This window comes from Mandrillus leucophaeus, unplaced genomic scaffold, assembly GCF_000951045.1.
Source record: "Mandrillus leucophaeus isolate KB7577 unplaced genomic scaffold, Mleu.le_1.0 Scaffold134, whole genome shotgun sequence".
Classification (NCBI taxonomy): Eukaryota; Metazoa; Chordata; class Mammalia; order Primates; family Cercopithecidae; genus Mandrillus; species Mandrillus leucophaeus.
Genome location: NW_012101299.1, coordinates 3410335 through 3433583, shown reverse-complemented (window position 1 = coordinate 3433583; position 23249 = coordinate 3410335). Strand labels below are relative to the sequence as shown.

Sequence of the window (23249 nt, the reverse complement as noted above, 5' to 3'; positions counted from 1 at the left end):
GGCTGGAGGAGGAGCGTCGTGAACCATGGAGCTGCAGCAGGAGCTGGGTGGCCACAGAGGTCTTGGTGGGGCGGCAAAGGTTGATTTATTCAGGGCAGAGGTTTTGGTGTCTGGAGGGGACTGGGCATTTTAAATTGCTGACTTTGGATGGCATCTGTTGACTCCAAGTGGCTAAAGAACTTCTTATTTCCTGGGACTGATTAGAAAATGTATAGGTCTGGCCTGCATTTTCATCCAGGGACAGAGAGTGTCCAGCGAACAGGCTTAAAAGGGACAGTAGGAAACAAGCCAAAGCTGTGTCGGGTTACATCCAGTGCACCTGCCTGTACCGCACACAGTTCCTCAGACATCTCCACCTAATCACAGAATGACGGAGGCTCACGTTTCCTCTCACGGCTGCCAACGCAGTGGGGCAGCCAACTTACAGAATGTCTTCACTTCAAGATGGGATACAGCCTGAAAACACAAGCAGCAAGTGCAAAATGGGCGGAAGAGGTATGGCTAAGCCTTTTGAGGTTGGCACTGGGACAGCAGCGGCACCTCCTCCTGACACATCCCCGAAGGTGAAGGCTGGGCTTCCACGGAGCGTGTGGATGCCTAACGCGGTGTGTTTTCTTAGTTTTTCACGAGTGAGGTTGAATTTACTATTTTCCCTGGGCCGCGCTGTTTCATTTCTGAGGGTGCTTTTGTGACACTGTCTTATGGAGCAGTCTGTCAGCAAGGATGATGTGTTATCTTTCCAAAAGTTCGGATGCTTGGCGTCTGTCTGCACCATTTAAACATCGGTAACTAATTAGCTGCACAGAACGCATTTTTATTTTAAAAGTCTGCTACCATTATTTCATTCCCTACTTTAGGAAATTTTGGAACTCCCAAATAAATACCCGTCAGATATTTTGAATGACAGTGTCTCCAACAGGAAACTAGCCTGAGAGGCTCTTTACCCGCTAAGAACATCTCTAAGTCACCCTGCAGATTCTGTTTCTGTGTCTCAGAATATCTTTTCCCCTAGGGATTCTGCAGTAGCTTGTGACACCCTTATTTGGAAGAAGCACTTGCTGGAAAGTGAACTGGGTAAGGTGCAACTCAAGTCTCCTTCACCCTTCTTAGAACCTCATGTGTCCTGGAACAGAGTTTGTTGGCTGTTACTTGGGTTCGGGATTTCCTTGTGAGCAATTCTCTGTCTCTGGCAACTTTCAGAATCGCATCCCCTAGCCATCTAAACACACACACACACGCACACTCTTACACACTCATCATTGTGACATTGAAAGAGATGAGTGTTTGGCCACACGCTTCAGTGGCATAATAGGTGTTTAATGTAACTATCCCCACCCCAGCCTCCCCCTGCTCTGTCTCTTCCTTCTTTCCTCCCTCTGTCTTCATCTCCTTCTCTCTCTCGTCCCTCTTCTTTCTTTTTCTTGTTTCACTAGCCCAGCCATTATGCCTCGACTTGCCCAAGAGAGCATCATTGAAAACACTGTCAGTAAGGGCTGCACGTTATTGCTTAATTTGGGGGCTATTGCTCCATCTTTTGCTTTAAGGCAAGTGTTAACTGACGTTACAGTGCTAATGATACAGGTCTGCCTCTCCTAAAATAATTATAGATCAATAAATTACAGGGTGAATTATAGAACAATTATAAAATAATTTACTACAGTGTTCCTTCAAAGGTTGATATAATGGATTTAATTTATAAAGCTTTGCTTTTTCCTCTTTTCATAACTATTCAGTAAAGCAACAGTAGCAGTCATGATGGTGAGTATTATATTCCAGTGAATATCCAACGACACCACCAATCAGGAATTCCATGCTTTACTGTGGGGAACAAGCTATTCTCCATAGCAGCTGCACCACTCTGCATTCCTGCCGCACTGTGTGAGGACCCCCATTCTCCATGTCCTCACCGACACTTCTTTCCCAGTGTTTGATTATAGCATCCTAGTGGGTGTGAGGTGCTATCTCATTGTGGCTTTGATTTGCATTTTCCTAATGAGTAATGACATTGAGCATCTTTTTTGTGTGAATTCTACAAAATTGGAATGGAAAATAAATAAGAACGGTAGATGCAGCACTTTTTTTTCTCTCCCTCTCTTTAAATTGATTTCCCTCTGTCTCTCTGTCTACACACACACCCCCCTGAGATGGCAGACCTTTTGGCTAGAAGGGCTCTGTGGGGGTCGTTTAATCCACACCCTCAGCTCAGGAGACCCAATTCAACACACATTTGTGTGGGCCCAACAGTGACGCAGAAACAAGATAGGCTCAGTTCATGCCCTCATAGAACTGACAGCCTAGTGAGGAGAAAGGCCTCCAACCGAGTCACACAGATAAGGAAGGAGGTGAGTGTGCAGCACACAGGTCAGCTGTGGACCGGCGCCTAGTGAGGAGAAAGGCCTCCAACTGAGCACACACATAAGGAAGGAGGTGAGCGTGTAGCACACAGGTCAGTGGTGGACCAGCGCCTAGTGAGGAGAAAGGCCTCCAACCGAGTCACACAGATAAGGAAGGCGGTGAGTGTGCAGCGCACAGGTCAGCCGTGGACCGGCGTGGGGTGCAGGCCTCTGTAGGAGCACATGGGCAGTCGCCTGGCCTGCCTGGTGGGTCAGAGAGGGCTACTCTTGGGAGTGACTCTCAGGCTCTGACACCTCTGAGAGAGCTGGGGCTGGGGGTGGAGGCAGCCTGGCGAAGGTGCCAAGGCCCACAGCGGGCAGGGAGGATGTGGTGGGTGCTGGAGGACACAAGGGTGAACTCGGCTGACAGCCCCGAGGCTGGCGTGTGAATTGGAAGGCAAGGGGAACCGGCAGCTGGGGAGGGTGGCTGGGGTGAACGGACCTCAGGCAGCAGGAACTTCTGGCCCAGGAGACCTGCCTCTGGGTGGGCAGCACCCAGGGCTGCCTCACCTCCTGAAGTCACTGCCTCCAGGGTCAGCAGAGGCAGAGCTACCAAGCCCTGGTCCAGGGCCCTGACCTGGGGGGTCCTGGGTGAGCCACTGGACTCCCTGTGCTTCAGTTTCTTTACTGGGACATGAAGAAGGTAGTTTAGGACCGTTACAGCCTTCCCACCCTGCCATTTGGAGAATCTCTGAGGCCGTCGTCCAAAGCGTCACTATCAAACACAACTTTGTCACCTCCTTTATCCTCACTTCCATCTCAGTCCTCCTGGCTCATCCCTCACAGAAAAGAATTTGCTCAAGAATTCAGGCTTGGACAACATGGGATCCAAAGATGGATTTCCAGGTCGACTCGTAACTAAGATGAAAAAGCAGCTCAGCACCCGCTCAGCCTTTGGATTTGTGGGGGTTTCTTGTTCCTGTTTTTAGTGGACAGATAGCCATATGTATTTACTGTGCACAGCTGATGTTCTGAAGTTACATACATTATGGAAGAGTGAAATCTCGCTAATTGACAAATGTATCCAAAGGTAAGTGAGTTAACCTCACTTAGTTATTATTTTTGTGGTGAGAACAATTCTCACTCTCACCATTTTTTGAGAATGTGTCATCACTACCTGTGGTCACCGTGCTGCACAACACACCTCTGGGGCTTGTTCCTCCTCTCTGACTGTAATGTGTATCCTTTGACTAACGTCTTCCCATCCTCCCCTCCCCGAACCAAGCCGTCCGCTGGTTAGATTCTACCTGTGAATGAGGCCACGTGGTATTTGTCTTTCTGCATGGGGCTTATTTCACTTAACATAATGCCCTCCGAGTTTATCTAGATTGTCATAAGTGATGAGATTTCACTCTTTTCATGGCTAAATAGTATTCCACTGTATATCTATACCACATATTCCTTATTCATTCATCTGTTGATGGACACTTATGGTGATTCCAAATCTTGGTTGTCATGAACAGTGCTGCGTGTGCATGGGAGTGCAGATGTCTGCTCAGCACACTCATTTCATTTCCTTGGGATCCATACTCAGCAGTAGGGTTGTTGGATCGTATGGTGGTTCTATATTTAATATTTTGAGGAACCTCCATACTGTTTTCCACAATGGCTCTACCAATGAACACTCCCTACAACAGTGTATGAGGATTCCCTATTCTCTACATCCTTGCCAACACTTGTCTTTCTTCTTTTTGATAGTAGCCTTCCTAACAGGTGCAAGGTGATAGCTCACTGTGGCTTTGATTCGCATTTCCCCGATGAGTAGCGATGTGGAGCATTTTTTCATAGACCTCTTGGCCATCTGCGTGTCTTCTTTTGAGACATCTTTTGTCCATTTTTAAAAATTGGGTTGTTTTCTTACTATTAGGTTGTTTGAATTCCTTATATATTTTGGGGATTAACCCTTTATCAGATGCACAGTTTTGCAATTATTTCCTTCCATTCTTTAGGTTGTCTCTTCACTCCATTGATTGTTCCTTTTGCTGTACAGAAGTTTGATGCATTCAAACATTTTAGTTTGATGCATTCCAATTTGTCTATGTTCGCTTTTGTTACATGTGCTTTGAGGTCATATCCAAGAAATCACTGCACACTCCCAGGCCATGGAGTTTTCCCCCGTGTTTCCTTCTAGGAGTTTCATAGTTTTGGGTCTTACATTTAAATCTTTAATCTATTTTAAGTAGGTTTTTCACATGGTGGGAGACAAGGATCTAGTTTTATTCTTCTGCATGTGGCTATCCAGTTTTCTGAATATCATTTTTTGAAGAGACTGTCCTCCCTCCATTGGGTGTTCTTGGCATGTTTGTTAAATATCATCTGGCTATAAATGCACAGATTTATTTCTAGGCTTTCTATTCTGTTCTATTTGTCTGTGTGTCTGTTTTTATGCTGGCACCACGCTCTTTTGATTACTACAGCGGTGTAGTATATTTTGAAGTCAGGTAATGTGATGCCTTCAGCTTTGCTCTTTTTGCTCAGGATAACTTTGGCTGTTCTTTTGTGGGTCCATATAAATTTTATATATATTTTTTTCTATTTCTGTGAAGAATGTCATTGATATTTTTGATGGGGATTATATTGAATCTGTACATCACTTTGGGTTATACGGACATTTTAACAATATTTATTCTTCTAATTCATGAACATGAATATCTTTTCATTTATTTCCTTTTTAGTGTCTTTCATCAATGTTTTACAGTTTTCAGTGTAGAGATCTTACACCTCCTTGGTTAAATTTGTCTCCAATTATTTTATTTTTTGTAGCTATTAAAAAGTGGTGTTGTTTTCTTGATTTCTTCTTCAAGTATTTCCCCATTAGTGTATAAAAAGGGTCCTGATGTTTGTATGTAGATTTTATATCCTGCAACTTTACTGAATTCATTTATTAGTTCTAAGAGTTTTTTGATGGAGTCTTTAGGGTTTTCCATAGTTATGATCACGTTGTCTGCAAACAACAATAATTTAACTTCTTTCCTTACAATTTGAATGTCTTTTCTTTCTTTCTCTTGCCTAATTGCTTTGGCTAGGAATTCCAGTACTACATTGAGTAGAAGTGGTGAGCGTGGACATCTTTGTCTTATTTCTGATCTTAGAGGAAAAGCTTTGAGCTTTCCCCTGCTGAAGTTTCTTGAGAAGGAGAGTGACATACATTTCACAAAGGAAAGCAAACCCTTGTGGTCACAGACAGGGATTCTGGGCTGGAAGCCCTGTGTGCTGCCCCACGGTATTCTTGGGACCTGAGAGAGGCTGCCTGATCATGAACCTGCTGCTGGACGAAGCTTTAAAAATTATACAGAAAAATGGATGATGCCCCCCTAAAGTTAAAAATGAGGTGGCCTTATAGGTGGTTGAAGACAGCAAAGCCTCTCAATATAATTTTCTGAAACCCTTTTTGTAACAGCCCTGCTAAACCTTCCTGTTGTCTGTGCGTTTCCCCATGCAGGGACGTGCTGTGGGCAGGGGTTGGAGATAGAAGTGGGTTGACTTTGGCCCCATAACTCACTCCCTGGGGAAGTCGTAAGTGGGTTGCTTGGAGGAGACAGAGGGCTTTGCAGAGAGAAAAACCTGGTGTGGATTTTTGGTGCTCTCAAAGCCATGTTGAATTCAAACTCATTAGCCACTTTTCCCACCTCCTCTAGAGGAATCTGGCACCATGAGGGGTGGACACAGAGTGGTTTCTTTTGGAGGAGAAGGAAGGTGGGATTTAGGATTCTCCTCTGCCTGAGTAGGGCACTGATGGGTCCCTGAGGACACAAAGCATGAGTGTCGCCCATGTGGACCCTATAAGTTGGGGGGATGCCAGTGTGCCCACTTGCTGTCTTCAGGTCCTAGGCCGCGTCCCTTCTCTTCCTGTTCTTCCTTCTTCCCTTCTCATGCTCTCTCCGTCTCCATCTCTTCTCGTTGTTTTCTTCCCTTCTCTCTCATCTGCTTGTGCGTTCGTGCATTCATTCCATCAGTGTTTACTGAGCGCCTTGTACCAGGCAAGCATGAGAACTCTGCCCTCAAGAGCCTACAGCCCAGGACTCAGGACACATCAATGAGGTTGATCAGGCATGAAATAAGATCAAAATGGAGGAAGGAGCTGCCTGAGCATGGCGGCAGCGGGGGCGGGGGGGGGGGTGCTGACCCTGCTTAGGGACTTGGGGACGCTCCTGGGAGGAGCTGGCTTTGGGCTGAGTCATCCAGATAAGTAGGAATCTGCTGAGTGGACAGGCATTCCAGAAAGGCACATTGCACGTGGGAAGCAAGGGAAATGGGCCAGGCCACGTCCTGAAGGAATGAGGTTATTCCTGGGGCAGTAAGCAGCTTTAAGGGTGTCAAGAGACAGAGCTCAGTGTGGCAGGAGCATGGGGAGTGGTCGCGATGAGCCTGCGGGCCGTCCATCCTGCAGACTTGGGGGCTGCAGTCTACGGTTGGTTTATAGCTCAAGGGCGATGCCAGACCTGCTGTGCAGACTAACAGAAACTGCCAGTGACCAGCTGCCTTGGGGATATTGCTTCTGACATTCCTTGTATGGGTTTCTTTTAACCCTCAAGGCCACCCTGCACAGGGTGCATGATTAGCTCCATTATAGGAACGAGAAAGCTGGGGGTCAGAGAGGTGGAGTCAGTCATTTGAGGTTAGCACCTGGTCAGTGGGTGACGTGAGGCTGAGACCCCTGGCATGCTTCCTCCCTCAGACCAGTGCCCCCCTCTGTGTGTGGTGAGCCGCAGGGATTGTGTGTGGACAGTGGTAGTAGTGTGTGGTGTGTGGCTGCGTGGCTGTGGCTGGAGACTGGAGGTTGTGGCTGTGCCTGAAGTGTTGATTAGCATTGCTTGTCCTCAGCCTTCTCTGTTAAACACGCACAAGCCTGCTGTCTGTCACTGATTGCCGTCTCCGTGAGCCTGTACTGAGGTGTAGGTTCACATGGCAGCGCAGACGTGGGTTGCAGAGCAGGCAGAACTGGGTGGGATTCTAGCTCTGTTATGTTCCCGCTCAGTGGCTTTACCTTTTTTGCTCAGTTTCCTCATCTTTAAAGTGAAGGAAATAATAGGGTCTACCTAAAGAGTTTTTAGATAAACCACTTAAAACATAGCAATTAGGTAACAACTGCCAATAAGTATTAGTTATCATCATTGGACACTGTAAAACGTTTAGTTTGCAAACCTATAAAATAGCTCCTAAATTGAATAATCTCATGGTCTAGCTGGGAAAATCATGTGTAATTCAAAAATAAAAATATCAACCCTGTACAGAAATTCCCAAATGAATGTGTAGAGTCTATTACCCACATTGAGGAAAATGGAGAGATCATGACTTGGAGCCCCTGCAGAAAGTGTTTAGGGAAACAATGGGACTTGAACGGGAGCCTGGAGGCATTAGGTAATGAGACAGGAAGGGAGAGAATATTCTAGAAAGGAAGAATACCAGGTAAGAAGGTCTATGATGTATTTGGAAGCCACCTCCTATGACAGTTGGGCTGAAATACTAGGTTTGTGTGGAAGAATATGGGTGAATCATGCAGAAAACTGATGAAACAGGATGGCGGGTCAGCATCATCCCAGGAGCCAACTACTGCTTGGAGAAGAGTTAACTCGGTGGCTGTTTGTACGATGAACTGAAGTCAAGAAGAAATTAGAAGCAAGGATGAAACAAGCGAAGTAAACCCTTCTATGTTTAACCACAACTTAGTAAACGCAGTGACTCATCTCCATTCATGGGTGTCAGCGTGGTTCTGAGCGTGCAGATGAATGTATCCAACCAGGGCTGAGGAAGCCCGGGTGACCCTGAGCTTCGGCCTTTTCGTTCTGTTCCTTTGCAGGCAGAAACAACTAGGAAATGAGGCCCATATTTTGGGAAGTAAAATTATTCTACTCTGAGATATTTGCAGTTTTATTTCCCTAATTATTTTGGATAATCAACATTTTCAATTTTTTTTTCCAATTTTCAAATCAACTTTAGATTTAGGCCCTTAAATATATCTTTTAGGAAGCAGCATCTTGTTGCCTTAGGAATGGTGTTTGAAAAAGTTCTTACTTGTGCTGTACATTTCAATGACAAAGAAAGTTCACTGCCATCCCCCTGTGGAAAATGCTTTTATCATTTAAAAAACATAGGCACATAGAAAGAGTTAGTAGAAGTCACTATGTTGTAAGAGCCCAGGGTTGGTATCAGCAGAACTTAACGTATTCCCTCTCAAAATAAGATCATCGTTGGAAAAATTATAAATAATTTTCAAGTTTATTTTCAGACTGCGTTTGTTGTTAGTAGCACTTTAGGATTTACTGTGATGAAAGACAACGGTTGTGTTTTTAAAAAGCGTTCCCCACTTGGACTAACAAAGAGACTCAGCACTGCAGCCTCGATGGCACGTTCTTTCTCCACACAGGCACCAGATGGCGCCAAGCCGCAGGTCCTTTGCCTGGATCAGTTCATTATTTTAAAAATGAATTTGGGAATTATGGCTGCTGGCATTCTGGGCTCACTAAAATTTGTGTAATGTTTCCAGCTGTGGACAGAAGGGTCAAAGGCTATATTTAATAGGTTTTTCCGGAATTTATTCTCATCAGTGGTTGGAGTTGGAAGGCCATCTTCCTTCTCAATTCTTGACTTTGGAGGGAGGTGAGGGAAACAGCTTTCTGCTTAGGCTGTCCTGGGCAAAATCTGGACGTCTGCACCACCTGCCTTACAGTTTCTCTGTTGTGCTTCCCTTTAACCTGTAGAAAAGTGATTTAGTAGGAGTAACTTACACTAAAGCGTTAGTGACTTACTTCACTAGAGGAATAGTCACAAAAAAATAATGTCAGATGGAGAGGGTTAGGTTGCTAGAGGATTTTTAATTCTCAGTGACAAGGCAGTTCAGAAACTATGTTTAAGATTTACGTTTACTTTTTTACCTCTGACCTTACCAGTATTATTTTTATGTGAACAGATAATAAAAACATATGACATTTTTGTATGATGAGTATTTCTTATCAAGGCAAATTTGGTTTTGGTTGTTTTCACAAGAGTAGTAAAATTAAGATTAGCCATGCTGAGCTCACGATGAACAACAACAACAACAACAACAGTTTTTGGAGGTTTGATTTGAACTCTGAGAGGAACAGCATAAGAAATGGAACAGGAAAAGACCTCCGATATCCAGGAATGTTGTAATTGACATATTTGAATCTGAAAACACTGTTTATCCTTGCAGCTAATGCAGGGTAATATACACTGCCAATGCTTCAAACAAACGGGGTAAATGCCACTGCTGAAATTACAGCTTCTGCTCACATTCTTTCAGCTTATCCTTTATTTTTGTAAAAATATTCCTCTTGCTGAACATATATTTTGAGATTAAGAAGTGTCTTTTCTTTCTCAGAGAAAAATATTTCTCAGCCCTCCGTTCTCAAGACAGACGAGTGCTTTAGAAAGAAGACTCCACAGCAGCAAGGAGGAAGGAATGACAGGCAAAGCACTTAGGACCAGGAGATGGCTTCATTCCCTCAATCACTCATCCAAAGACGTTTAATGAGCACCTACTGTGTGTCAGGCATTGTGCCGGGCAATGGGGATGTCGTGGTCGGTAGTAAGTGAGGAGACATGAGTTCATTTGTGAGAGGCTTTGACCAGTGGAATCAGGAAGGGAGGGCCCAGGGTGGGCCAGGTTCAAAGACATTTTGGAAGTAGAATCTGCAGAACATGATGATCCTTTGGAAACAGGGCAGGGATGTGAATGAGCACGTAATGTCTCCATGGGTTTGTCTTTCCGAAGGTTTAAAATCCTCAAGAATAAGGAACATAGGCATGTGTGGTAATGGTCTCCACGATGGGGAGTATTATGTCAGTGCACCTGCATGTTAACTCTGCTCATGTAGAGGCCATGTCTTCACCACCACAAAGCCTCAAGTCTCTCCTACCCCCTCCCTATTGAGGTGGAATAAAGGTCCATGTGTCTTCTAGTATGGGAACAGAACTAAGTCCTTTGTTCTATTATTTGGCCATTATTGCCTCAATCATTCGATGAGTATTGATGAAGTGTGTTCTAAGTTTGTACCGGGCTAGGTCTTCTACTACAATCCCCACACTTACAAACCTTGCCAAGCTGTGCCACCTGCAATCTTTCTGACCTTGGGCGACCTCATCCCTTCACTTCCACTGGTAAAGATGAGCTATGGAAAGAATGTGGAGTACTCCTCAGCACATAGTAGGAATTTAGTGAATATCAGTTCTCTTCATTCACAAGCACTTAATAGGCCAGGTCCTGGAACAAAAGACAAATCAGATGGAAAGAGGCTCATACCACATCCAGGCCTGGCAGAGTGAGAGCAGCTCCTGGAACTGGGATCCCACGTCAGCTTTCAGCTTTTTTTCTGCTTTTTCCTTCTTCTCAGGCCTTTTAGGATGTGGGTCTTGTTTTAAAGCTTCTGAAGGAGTGAGCCAAGTGGCGTGTCCTTGCTCTATGGGCTGGGAAGCAATGAGTGATTGCTGAAGAGGCTTTTTCTCAGCAAAGGGCAGAGACAAAGGAGAGAAGAAAGGAAGGGCCCCGTGCTGCCAAGAAATTTTCTCACCTTCTGCTGCTGGCGCTTGCGTTGGTGTCTTCCTCAGCGTGCAGGGGAGGCCCAGAGAGGCACCGCTGCGGGTTCCAGATGTTCCTTGTATTCTCGCTGCCTGGCTCTGTCCTCAACAACTTAGTTCTGGTGTTAGCAGTGAGTCTCAAAGGAACATCTTGCTGAACTGTTCTCCATCTCAACTACATGATCCTGCAGCCCTCAGAATGAAGGATGTCGGTCTGTGATTCCAGTGTCCTGGAGTCTTGCTTACTGTCAACTCCATGCGGAGAACCATAGAAAACAGGATAAAGATGGAGACTAGGCCAAGGCAATGAGTCCACAGTGAGTGTGGCAAGTTAGGATGTTCCCACACTGCTATAAAGAAATACCTGAGATTAGGTAATTTAGAAAGAAAAGAGGTTTAATTGGCTCATGGCTCTGCAGGCTGTACAGGAAGCACGGTGCTGGCATCTGCTGGGCTTCTGGGGAGGCCTCAGGAAACTTACAGTCATGGCAGAAGGTGAAGGAGAAGCAGGAAGGTCTTACCTGGCGGGAGCAGGAGCAGGAGAGCGGGGAGCTGCCACATTCTTTTAGACAACCAGATCTCGGGAGAGCTCCCTCACTATCACGAGAACAGCACCAGGGACAGTGCTAAACCACTCACGAGAAACCACGCCTGTGATCCAGTCACCTCCCACCAGGCCCCACCTCCAACACCAGAGATGGCATTTCAATGTGAGGTTTGGTGGGGACAGACATCCAAACTATAGAAACTGGACAGGATGGCTGGAGCGGCAAGTTTTGGGAGATGAGGGAGGATGTCTGAGGGCCCTGGAGCCCGCTGGAGGGTAGCCATGATTGAGGGGAGCTGAGCAGGGCTCGTGGAGGCGGGGCTTCTGTTGACCCGGATGGAGCGACTGGGCGGGCCCCAGCCCCAGCCCTCCCTGCTAGTCTGCTGAACTGTGGACTGGGGAGTGGTTTTTCTGTTGGGCCACATTAGTGGTATTGAGTTCAAGGCTGAGAGCACAGAAAGAACCCTGAGAAGCCTTTTGTGGGGGCCCATCCCATCCAGGGCCTGGGCATGAGAAGCTGTCATGTGCATGCCATGATGACCGTTACTGTCAGGACCGAGACATCCTTGCGGTGCCACCCTCCTGGCACAGCACACCTGCCAGTCATTGGGGCTTTGCCCTGGTGTCTTGTTGGGACCTACAGTTCAGGTAAAACATCATTACACAGAAACCACTGCAGAGAAATTTCATAGAGTGCAGTGCCCCTCCAGCTCAGTGAACAGTTGGTGTTAGATGATCCTTGGCTAAAATGCTTCGTCTTAATCAGAGAACACCTCGTTCTTAGAAGCTCTGTATAGCAGTTTACTTTGTAAGCTGAAAGGGCCTTAGAGCTGACCTATTGTTGCTGAGTTTTGTGATTTTTCTACTCTGCTATCCTGACTTTGCCTCTTGCCACTTTAAGAATTCCAACCATTCCAGCCAGGAAAACTCACTTCAGCTCCTCGGTTACCAACAGCAAAGACACACATAGAGCTGCCCTCAGATCCCAGAGAAGGAGAAACGTTTGCATGGTGCCCTCTTGTTCTCCTGGGTACAAAGTGTTTCATTTTAATTACTAATTTACCGTAGGAACCCAGGGATTCGTCTATTGCCTCTCTTTGTCTTGTAGATCAGGAATGTGGTTTTAACAGTTTATTTGTTACAACAAAATTCCACTGTAAGAGAACCCGTAGAATTTTTTTTGGTTTTATTTGTAGGGATTTAGACCATATAATGAGTCCCTTTATAAATGGGTTTAGATAACACAGCACCGGAGTAGCTTTTGTCTCCAACAGACTGGAGGAATAATAAAATGTAGTCACTACTAAATTATGTCGTGGACTGAAGTAGATTTTTACCATTAATTGGATCTAGGCCCTCTGACCTTTTCGCAGGAAGCAAACTAAAGGTATAATAATTTTTACAAGGATGAGCTTTCTGCACTTCCGGTAATTTTTTTTTAGAACACTGAAATAATTTCTGGACATTGAAAGAACTCTGACGTATCGTTCTCGAGATAAACAGAGCTTTGAATTTCAAGGTTGTCACATTTTTCTTTCTCTCTCTCCATACCCTCTGCCCCCACAAAGTTAAGATAATACAGGTAAATGAACTCAAAGATAACCCGCATTCAGGAATAAAAGTCTAATTGAATCACATTTATATTTTTACTGGAAAAGTTTTAAAATGATCTCATTCAGTCTCTTCCCAAGAACATCAAGATAAATAGAAGCAGATTACAACGTTTGGCAAATCTAAATGTATGTATTCAGTGGCATTTTTTTCTTCTGAGATTAAATACTTTTTATAAAACTCAGAAAACTCTGAAACTAAAATACTGAAAGGAGGCTAAAAAAATGGGAAACTCCGGAAGGGCTTTCCAGGTAATACAGGATGGAGAAGCAAGAGGAAGTTGTAGGTGGGTGTTACTGTTGATTTCATATTTCAGTTTATTTTTGCTTTTTCCCTTCTGTGTATTTTGCCTGCTCTTTGCCCCACATGTTGGTGGGGCCACTATTGTTCTTACCAGCTCTGCTAAACCCTGTCCGTTGGTTCAAGATTTTTATCATTTTTAAAATGATGCTTACAAGTCAATTGATAGGACGGAACAAGTACCGTGGGTGATTCACAGTCTGTCGTTAGCCGTGGGCTGAAAAGGAAGACTTTTCTGAGTTTAATAATAGGACGGCTGGGTCAAATGCTAGGTCCCTAAGAGCTGCTTAGTAAAATTTTTTTTTTTTTTTGAGATGGAGTTTTGCTCTTGTTGCCCAGGCTGGAGTGCAGTGGCACGATCCCGGCTCACTGCAACCTCCGCCTCCCAGGTTCAAGAAATTCTCCTGCTTCAGCCTCTGGAGTAGTTGGAATTACAGGTGTATGCCACCATGCCCGGGTAATTTTTGTATTTTTAGTAGAGACGGAGTTTCGCCATATTGGCCAGGGTGGTTTCGAGCTCCTGACCTCAGGTGATCCACCTGCCTTGGCCTCCCAAAGTGCTGGGATTACAGGCGTGAGCCACCACGCATGGCCTGCTCAGTAAATTTTTAGTGATAGTTTAACATAGCTAAAGACTATACAAAGAACGGAAACTTTCCCAGTACCATCAGCTGCATCCTGCTCTCTGAAGGTGGAGAGGGTGTTGGAGCTTCTGTTTGAACCACTTGACAGAACCAATCAGATCAATATTCAGTTTTTTATAAATTTAAATAAGAAAACCAAATATTTAACCTTTAGATATGAAATAATTGCCTTGGGATAATAGTATAGAATCTCTCATTTAAGGACTATTGTATGAAAGGTTAGAGCTAATCATTTTGTTTTAGAATTTAATACGCAAAAAGTATGTGTCTCTTGGGCATATACTTATATCCATGTATTTTATGAAATTATTTCCAAGACACGGATGCATCTTTTTTCTACGCCTTCTTTGTGCAGCTGTGGGAAGATAATTAGCAACATATAGAAAGTATTTTGAAAGTAGAGACGTGACAAGCAATCACTCACACTTCTGCCGAACTGTCCCAGGCTGTTTGTAAGTGGGGTCAACAACATGTTGACGACGTGGTTGAATGCTTTATTTGAAGTAAAGATGTGTGATCTTTGAATGAAGTTATTAATGATGTGACAGAAATCTTGAAAACCTCTCATTTCAATGGGAAACGACAGTCAAAGCCTTGTACTAACAAGTCAGCTGCCAGGACGCAGCTTGGAGCACAAGATGCCGTGCCTGTGGAGGTTGGCTGCACCAATGTGAAGCAGGAGAAGCATGAACGCTGCGAATCTCTGTCTTTCTGCCTAGAACCTCATCAGGGCAATGTAGTACATGGCTAATGGTTTTCCTAATTAAGTTAGAACTTTCTTTTTCTAGTTTTGTACTGAATCAGTATAGATACGATTGTGCTAGAGAAGGAACAAAAGATTTCATTTCATGCTAAGTCTTGTTCTCACCACTCCCATAGTACAGGGGACCTGATGGAGAAAGGGTAGGCGCGGAGGTGTGGGCCAGGCCGAGGGGACTAGGCAAAGCTGGGGGACCTAGCAGAGTCCCCAAAGGCTGGAGGGTGGCACAAAGAGCAAATGACCATTTATTCCTGAAATTCCAGTATTCTTAAATAGTATTCTAGGCCCCACATCTCCCGTCAAGAAAAACATTTCAGGTGGACTGAAAATGAGGGAACCACTTTCTTAAAACAAAGAGAAAGTTTCCTCCCAGGAAGTGATGTGGAAGCTCCATCCAGCAAGTCGTGGGTGGCAGCTGGACAGTGAACGGTGACTGACCCGTTAGTCCTGGGGTCACTGCAGGAGGAACGGATGCTCCTCCCTCTTCTCCTTCAGCTCTCTCGGCCACGGCGTCACTGAGAGGGACTGTCCTTATGTGATTACATAATCAGATCATGCAGGTAATAGGAGCTCTGATCCTTTTAGAAATAATTTGAGGGGAATGTTTTTAGGAGAGGATTGGAACAAACGCTTCTTGGGTTTCTTCTAGTTTACTGCACAGAAACCATTTGCAGCTTAATGAACCCCAATCGATCGCGAACCATCACATCAGGGTAACCGTCCTCATTTTCTCTGTTTTCAGATTTATTTTGGTTACTCAGATATTTACCTCTGCTCCTCAGAGCTAGTGAACTGATACTGTATTTTTCATCGATTTAGAACAATGCATGAGAAAACAAAATACTGGCTTTTCCGCACCTGCCCACTTCTCTGATTCACGTCCAGAAACAATTCACTTCTGAGCAAAAAGGCCCCGCTCCTCTGTCATTTTTTGCAGCCCACTGTGCTCCCCGAAGCTGTAGGTACGTCCCCTGTTGTTGATGGGATGGCCCCATCTATGTTTATGCTGTTTAATTGTGTGAGTTCCCCTGTAATCTGTAAGAAGAGAGCCGCCTGTCCCGGGCGGTGAAACGCCTGAGACAGCCGATCGTTATGCTCCGGTTCAGACTGTTAACGCTGTAAAAACAACAATCTCGGTTTGAAGGGAGATCAGCGGAGCTTATTCTGATTAAAAGGAAGCAAAGTATTTTAAGTGGCTGGTGGGTGAGGGGAAGTCAGGTACAGCCGCGGTATCTGATAGGTGGGGTCTTAGCCGGTGTTGACAGCTGAGGTTTAGGGGAAAATGCTGGGAGTAAAGAATGCCATTCTCTTCCCAAACATCCAGCTATTTGTTTGAATATTATCGGCATTTTCAAGAGGGGTTTTCAAACATGTGCAGAGCTTCAAATATGTAGTCCTTCAGTTCAGCTTTTTGAAGCCTTGGGAAATCCAGTGTAGCAACCACAGTTGGACATTTTATTACAAAAATAACCTGCAAGTAAAATGTAGAGTGAAGGCATTTTTCCCACTAACTTTTACAACTATGTTTTAATGTTAAATTTGTTAAAGACTCTTTAATACACACACATATACACACATATGTATTCACTAATGTGCTTGTAATCTAGACATTGTGACCTCGTGATTTATCACAAACAGGGCAAATAGGTGCCATTTATAAAAGCCATTTTATGCTTAGCTAATTATGTTTTCCTCTGCTTGATACACACATCATATGGATTTTTTTTTTAACAACATTACCTGGACATAAAGGGAAACAATCCGCATACACAGATTTTGAGTTTTAGAAAAACCTAATATTTCAGAGAAAAGACTCCTCTCCTTTCATAATCAAGCTGGATGTAGGCCTCGTTCATTCACTCACTCACTCAGCAGGTACAAGAGGTGGACACAGAGCACCTGCTGTGTGCCAGGCACTGTTTGGGTGTTTGGGAAATGTTAAACATACAGAGATCAAATCTGAGCTTTAATAGAAATCACATTCTCATTTGAGGAGACAGATAGTAAATAAGTGAGTAAGTTCCATGCCCATTAAGTCAGCCAGCCATGAGTGCTGTGGAGAGAGACCGAGGCAGGGCATGCTGGGTGGGGTGGGGGCCAGGGGTGGGGGCCGAGGGTGGCCTGGGCCTCGCTGGGCAGAGGCTGCAGGAGCGTGGGCATCCCCCGGCTCTGGGGAGATGTGCCTGCCGGGCGGCTGCAGGTGCTGTGGGGAGAGGCCCACGTGGCAGGGACAGAGGAAGCAGAACGTGCCCTTGGCCCAGGCCAATGGGCAGTGTCGTGAGCACAGAACTGTAGTGAGAAGGAGCCCTGAGGGTCATGCCCAGCAGAGACGGGACTGATCTGAGCTTCAAAATCATGCTCTGGCTTCTCTCTCTCTTTTTTTTATTGTTGTAAAATATGCACTATGTAAAATTTACCATTGTAATCGTGCAGCAGCATCAAGTACATTCATACTGTTGTGCAACCATCACCCCATTGTCTCTAGAACTTTCTCATCTTCCCAAACTGAAACTCTGTCCCCATCAAATTATTCACTCCTAATCCTCCTGCCAGCCCCTGGCACCCACCGTTCCAGTTTCTGTGTCTGTGAATTTGATGACTCAGGGGACCGCATACGAGTGGATCAGACAGTGTGTGTCATTTGGTGACTGACTTCTTTCACTGAGCATCGTGTCTTCAGGGTTCATACCCACTGTGGTGTGTGCCAGGATTTCCTTCCTTTCTAAGGCTGAAGAATATTCCCCTGTCTAGATGGACCACATCTGGTTTGTCCCTTCATCTGTTGATGGACACTTAAGTGGCATCTGCCTTTCGTCTGTTGACAATAACGTTGCCACAGACCTGTTTGAGTCCCGGCTTTCCCTTCCTTGGATGCACACCCAGAAGTGGAAATGCTGGGTCCCGTGGTGACTCCGTGTGACTTTTTGAAGGATTGTCACACCCTTTTCCACAGTGTTGCACTGTTTTATATTCCTGCCAGCTGTGCATAAGGGGTTGGGTATCTCCACATCCTCACCGATGCTTATTTTGTGTGTTTTTGTTGTTGTTGTTGTTGTTTGTTTGTTTTGTTTTTGTTTTATAAACTGGCTTCTCTTTGGGACAAGATTGTAGGGCCAAGGGCTAGAGCAGGAGGAGCCGTCCAGGTGGGAGCAGAGATGCTGAGTGGCGCTGGTGTCCTGGGATGGTGGGAGGTGGGGCACAGGCCTTGCTGCTTGGTTAAACGTTGGGTTGAGAGAAAGGGAAACACCTGGGAGGGGCCCAGTGTTTTTGGCCTGAACAACAGACAGGAAGGTATTTCCTCTGCTGTGAGGGATGTGGAAAGAGCAGCTGGGGACAGGAGCACCAGAGGGCTTGAGGTGGATGTGTTACGTCTGAGATGCTCTTTGGCTGTGGATGTGGCGGGGATGGGTTGGGGCTGGGGGGCAGGTGGACAGGTGAGACTGAGCTCCGAAGGAAGTTTCCACTGCAAATACAAATGCAGTCTACTGTGAACTGCCTTCATCTGGCTACAAGACGAGGAAAGGGGTCTGCTGTGACCTGTGTATCTCTGGTCACATCCTGACCCAGCTAACAGAATGACATACGGAAAGCACGTGATGGGATGCAGCGAGGGAAGGTGAGAACAGCCACTCAGCCTCAGGCTCCTCCTTGGAAGGGCTGTGGCATTTGTCGTCTTGTCCTCCTCTGTCCTCTGCACCTCTCGGTCTTTCCTCTGTCCTTTGAGCCAGCTCCCTCCTTTCCCCCAATCTCCCCTCTTCCCCCAGGTGACACCTGAATCCTGAGGGCCAAGGTCTTCCTCTTGTAGGTCTCACAGAAACCTTTTCTTCTCAGATTGCAGTGATTTCCATTTCAAATCCCAAGCTGAAGCCAGGAGCCACCGATTCTTAATTATGGAAAGTCTTATGCAAACCTGACGATTGTTCATGTCTTCCCGTCAGGCCTGTGTTTATGGTCCGATGGCTCTCCGGGTGTCAGCCATGTGAGAACGAGAAGAACATGGTGCAGGCTGCATGCGGCACCTACCCATGTGATTTCCTGGCTGGAGCTCTCCCTGGAGCTGGAGAAGTCTCCAGCGCCCCATGCGTCCCCCAAGTGTCTCCTTTCTGGGCCTCACTTCTGCTGTCTCCCTGCATGAGATGATGTCATGATCACCGATTCTTCCCACCTCTTCCCCCTGCTCCTGCCACCACTGAGGTTCTTCCCAGGTTTCCAGGGCACTCCAAGACCTGCCCCCTCTGTAAGATCCTTTCTCATCATCACAGCCTGGATTCTTTCCCACTTCTCTGAAATCTCAAAGCTTTGTTGTTGTTGCCGGTTTCAAGCCATCTGATCATGTAATCATGTTGTTTTGTGGGAAGGTCTTGCTCTTCCACTCTGCCAGGCGGAGCTTCTGAGCATAGAGGTCATGTCTAGGATTCATTTGGTCTCCTGCTGGTTTTCTGGCCCCGTGGTGGGCAGATCAGAACAGGCTCCACCAATATTGCTGAAGGAGAGACAGAGCCTACCCTTTATACACCTTGCATATGAGGGTGTCTCACGGTTTCTTCCACATAAATTGATGGCTTCTTGTAGGGCATTACATGGTAAAAATAACAGAAGCAAGATTACCCCGAAAGATGTCCCATCGTTTTCGGTGACTGTGGTCGTCTTTCTGCCAATAGTTCAGTCTGATGTCGGTACAGTGTCTGGATGTGAAAACAGAGAGCTCCTTGCGGGAGGCGTTAACCTGGCCCTGTGCTTACATGGAGATCTGGCCATGAACTAGAGCTAGGACGGGTCTGTGCACTTTGGAAGGCAGCAGAACTGCCTTGAATTTTCACTCTTGAATTTTCACCAGGATCAAATGTTTGGGAACATGGGACTTTGGTGTGTTGGAGGAATGTGTGTCTTTGATTGGCCCAAGCACTGGGGAACTGTGTCTCAGAAGCCCGGCACATGCTCCAGATGTTTGGGGGAGACCAAGTAGTAGGAGGGCAGGGAGCAGCACCTCTCAACACGGCACCAGTGTGCGCCTCCATCTCAGGCCACACAAGGCCACTGCAGTGCAGCACCCGGATCTCCCTTCAGGAAAAAGGGTGAATTCCTCCAGCTTCCGGGAATGTTGCCAGCAGACATCACTCACCGTGGGCATTCCCTGGGAACCGCTTCAGGTGAGTGGACAGACCTGCCAAAGTGCACGTCTCCTCAGAGAAACCCACATTCAGTGACGGAGAGAAGCAGGTGTGCAAAGGTCTGGTCTCTCGCCCCACGAGGGAGAATGCCGACGGTTGTGGGGTCGGTGGAGGCCTCCCTGAAACTGCAGTTCTGCTCTCCTCCTCCCCACAGGCTGAGATTCCACAGGCCGTCCTGACACACTCCCGGTGTGCCAGCCTCCTGTGCAGGGTTTTCCTCTTGTGGAACCCACGAGGACAGCCCCAAGGCATCTTGGCCGTTCACCCCCCAACAGCACCTTGCATTCGCCTTCGTGAGTTCCATCAACACCACCTTGGCCTTCAAGCCTGCCCTCCCCCAGGAGTAAGCATGGGGTGCTCAGATGGAGTTCATCTGTAAATCACCCTGGATGCTGAAATTCATCTAAATTAAATAACATGTACACAAAACCAGGTCTCACTGGGGCCTTGCACATGTGCACATGTGTTGTGAGTCCTCTGGGTTCGAGATGATGCCAAATGTGTTTAATACTCCCCTCGCGCACCCTACACTGCAGCATCTCACCATCTGACCGTCTCTTCCCGTGCCTGTCAGGGGCAGTGGGTGAGCTGGCAGCCCACTTTTTGTGTCCTGTGAACTCCGTGGCCCCTTGTCCTGGTGTCCCTGTCTTGCATGGCTCCATCTGCAGCATCTGATCATCTGTCTGTCGGGAGACGCTCTCAGGGCACCCTGACCGTGTGGTGGGTCCCATTGTGGTAGCTGGTGTGTTACCCCTTTCCATTGCTTTTATTCTCAAAGACCTAGCTCAGGGCTTTTGCCTTTCCTATTTGATCTGATGCCGTTTAATCAGCTAGAAGTCTTTTCCCTTTAAATTGATGAGCACATTTCTTCATGGAGTTTTGTTACACTGTGAGTTCCTCGCAGGCAGAGCCTATGTTTTGTATACCCGAGCACGTCCCTGGGCATCTGACTTTCTGCTTAGTCCATAGCAGGCGCTCACACCTGCTTCCTGAAAGAGTAAGAGAATGCTGCCGAGGTCGGACTGCACCAAAACTCCCAGCCTGAGCGTGGCAGGTAGAAATGCATTCTGTGGTTACCAAGGCAGGTTAATGTTCGGTAAGAATTCCTTTCAAACGCCTTCCAGTCTCCTGGAAATTCTATACACGAACAGTAACCTGCCAGGGATCGAATTGCAAGCCAAAAGTCGTCCTATGAGGGTGAATAGAATTCTCAAAGTTTTATTTAGTAACCTCCCTTTACAAAGCTATTTTTTTTTCCTAAGTGAGAAACAAAACCAGAATTCTAACTCCAAGTTAAACCTAAGCAAACAGTGGTGAACACAATGGATTATGGAGCTGTAACCGGAGCTGGGCCCAACCCTGAGCAAATGGTGCAACCAGCGAAGTGTGTCTTTGATGCCCTCTCCCTTCTGTGGGCTCCACCTGCACCCTGATCCGGGCTCCCTCACAGGCATCTCCATGAACTTCAAAGCTGGAACTCCACCCACAGCTGAGCTGCACCCAGACAGAGATGCAGGCGGAGCTTTCTAAGGAACCCAAATTAGCAGCTCATGGACGCAGCGTTAATTTGCTCTTGCTGCTGGCTGACTTTGAACTCAGTATCTCGGTTTTCTCTCTGTGTCACTGGCTTTGAACTTCAATGCTTCGGTGCCTGCATTCTCTCTTTATAACTGACTGCGCCCCGGGACCTCAGAGGGCCCCATGAACCCAACCACCACCTGCCTGGACTGAGCCTGCCTCTGCTGCTCAAATCCTCACCTGCCTCAGCACCCCGAGACGGACACCTCGGACCCCGCCTGGGTTGGAGACACTTATTGGCAGTCCTCATGCACTTCTGTGACCTTGGAGGGCTCTTTTGGTTTAAGACTGAAGCCCAGGACTGAGCAAAAGGAGATGGAGCTGAGAAAATGGGATCATCCTGTGTCTGTCCTGGGATTCCGGGCTTTTCTGTCCATTAATTCACCAAAGGAGGAAACTTAGCTCCCTGATCATTCAAAACACACGTGCCTTTTCCCCTCAACTCCTCATTTTCTTTTCCTGACCAACCTCCAGTTGTCGGATAAACAAATCAGTGTGACTTGCCAGTAGTGACAGACCCTTTTGTAATGTGAATGCTTCCAAAGTAGTGGGTGCATTTCCAGAGGGTGTCCGTTTATCCACCCAGATCTCATTTTCACAGGGACTTCAGAGCAGAAAATAATTTTGGTGACTTTTAGTTCTTTTCAAACAATAGACGCACAGCTGGCTACCTATTCTGCCTATGTAAGGTGGGCATCCAGAACTCAGTAGAAATGGGGGCTGAGGAACACACACTTGGAGAGCTTTAATCACGAAATAACAAAAATAAACACAACTGCAACTTGCAAAGGAAATAAAAACGAACAGCTACCTAGATTTTCCCCTGCTAATCCCACACATTTTATGATTTGAAAACCAAGATATAACCGGCATCCCAGAATTCTTGAGCTAGACCTGGCTCCACCCCCTCATTTTAAAGATGAGGAAACTGAGGTGCTGAAGGGTTAAACGCCCAAGGTCAGGGTTTGTGGCAGTGGGTGGCAGGCAGGACCAGGTGCTGCCGGTTTCTGGCCATAACTCCAGGGCTCTCCAGGGGCAGAACAGGGCGGCGGGGCTTTGTCAGGCGGTGCTGCAGCTGTCCATAGCCCACTCTAACCTCGGTTCCGCTTCTCCCACGGGGACTCCTACTCCTGACATGTGGCCACTAGAATGTAGCCCACGCGAGGGTGGGTTATTTGTTTTGTCCACTGATGGATCCCGGTGCCTGGACTCATGCCTGCCACACGTGTGTTGGGAGAACATCTGGGGGTCTCTGAATACATCCTGTGTCCTCCTGACTCCATGGCTTCAGATGGGCTAACTCCTCATCCTTTCCACCTCTTCAGAACCTATTCCCTTCTTGAAGCTTCAGCTCAAATGCCTTTTTGTGCAATCATCATTCTGAAATGTTTCCTCCTCTCCCTCTGGATTCCTGTGGCATCCCTGTGCATGGTGATTTGAAGGTGCCTTATTCTCTCACTATATGATAGGCACTCAGAAGCATGTCTCATGTGCCTAAGATGCTGCCCATTGACACCTGTTCTTTGGTTGATTGGCCCCTGTCAAGGAAGAGTTGCCCTGTTCATTGGTTGACTGGCTTTGTCAAGGAAGAGTTGCCCTGTTCATTGGTTGGTTGGCCTTGTCAAGGAACAGTTGCCCTGTTCATTGGTTGATTGACTTTGTCAAGGAAGAGTTGCCTGGTTCATTGTTTGATTGGCCCCTGTCAAG

At 46.5% G+C, this 23249-nt stretch overlaps 1 long non-coding RNA gene across 1 annotated transcript in view; it reads left to right on the top strand.

Moving 5' to 3' along the window:
• Window positions 1-10329, top strand: part of LOC105534375 — a 141724-nt gene extending 131395 nt beyond the window's left edge. Inside the window, exon 2 of the long non-coding RNA XR_001005263.1 lies at window positions 9736-10329. This is a non-coding gene — a long non-coding RNA (uncharacterized LOC105534375). The remainder of the gene's footprint in view (window positions 1-9735) is intronic.
• Window positions 10330-23249: the final 12920 nt, after the last annotated feature.